Genomic DNA, 1,628 nt, shown 5'->3' on the forward strand with positions numbered 1-1,628 from the left:
CAAACAAATGGACAATTTGCCGGATTACCTTCGGAGGACCCACACTCACATTTGAAATCCTTTATGGAAATCACTGATGCTTTCCTGATCCCGGGAGTGTCTAATGACGCTCTGAGACTCACTTTATTCCCATTTTCTCTGAGGGATCGGGCAAAGGCATGGTTCAATTCATTAACTCCGGGGTCTGTGCCTTTATGGAGTAATATGGCGGCAAATTTTTTGCGAAAATATTTCCCACCAACCAGGAACGCTAAGTCTAGGAATGAAATTTGTCTTTTTAAACAAATTGACGATGAAGCTGTTCCTGACGCTTGGGAAAGGTTTAAAGAGTTGTTAAGGAGATGCCCACACCATGGCATCCCGTACTGTATTCAACTCGAGACGTTTTACAATGGGTTAAATCCCATGGCAAAACAAATGCTCGATGCTACTACGGGCGGAGCCTTTACAGCTATGACCTACAATGAAGGATATGAGATCCTAGAAAAAATTTCTGCTAATAATGGACATTGGGCTGATCCACGTGCTCAACCGCAAAAGAAGACAGCAGGAATACATGATGTTGATGCATATACTGCATTAACAACACAACTCTCTTCTATGGCCAATATGCTTAAAAATCTAACTTCGGGCCAAGGAGTGCAGTCAGCTGTTACATCACCTATTCCAGCCGCCCTCTCAGTACAATGTGTCTGCTGTGGAGGGGAACATTCTTATGAACTGTGTCCACATAATTCTGAATCTGTGAATTATGTTCATAACAGATCAAATCCCTACACTAACACATACAATGCCAGTTGGAGACAGCACCCAAATTTTTCATGGAATAGTCCAAGTTTGAACCCCCCCAGTCCATAAGCCACAAGGAAATCCTAATTTTCAACATCATGCAAGCAGTTCTAATTCTCAGAATCACCATCACCAGAATTTTCAAAGCAATCAACCACCTTTTCAGACTAAACCACCTCCACAGTCCGATTCATCATCTTCCTTGGAAGCTATGATAAAAGGACTGGTGGCTCAGTCTCAAGCACAGCAGCAAATGATGACTCAAAATCAATCTTTGTTCAATCAAAAAAGTGTTGCCATCAGAAACCTGGAAACGCAAGTTAGCCAACTTGCTCTTAATCAGAATAGTAGAGCCCTTGGTACTTTACCTAGTAACACCGAAGTCCCGAGAGATCTAGGAAAAGAACATATGAAGGTAGTAACTCTTAGGAGTGGTAAGGAATTAATTGAGACCATACCAATAGAAAGTGAACAGGTTGTGTCTAAACCTGAGACTACACCTATGGTCCCTGTTACTGAAAGTCCACCTAAACCTTTGGATAACCCACTTCCTGAGTCCACCACCTTTGTTCCTCCTAAGTTGGACTACCCTTTGTTATTTCCAGAAGAAGTTGCTAGGAAAAATCCAATTGAGGATGAGGTTATAACAGGTCCAAAAACCAAAGTTGTAATCCCATCTGAACCTCAAGAAAGTAAGACCAAGACTCTAGGAACTCTGGACCCATCTTGCTCAGCATAACCAAACAAAGCTATCATAAAACCAGTTCCTCTTTATGTTCATTTTCCCCAAAGGTTAAGGAACCAAAAGGAAGAACTACAGTTTAAAAAGTTTTTGGAAG

The 1,628-nt window shown here is 41.6% G+C and overlaps 1 non-coding gene across 1 annotated transcript; it reads right to left on the reverse strand.

The window, feature by feature from the left end:
• Positions 1-252: 252 nt before the first annotated feature.
• Positions 253-359, reverse strand: LOC112503228. Its single transcript, XR_003067892.1, has one exon. It is a non-coding gene; the product is annotated as a small nucleolar RNA R71 (small nucleolar RNA).
• Positions 360-1,628: the final 1,269 nt, after the last annotated feature.

The sequence above is a fragment of the Cynara cardunculus genome, unplaced genomic scaffold (genome assembly GCF_001531365.2).
Source record: "Cynara cardunculus var. scolymus isolate 2C unplaced genomic scaffold, CcrdV1 Un_Scaffold_2694, whole genome shotgun sequence".
NCBI classification, from domain to species: Eukaryota; Viridiplantae; Streptophyta; class Magnoliopsida; order Asterales; family Asteraceae; genus Cynara; species Cynara cardunculus.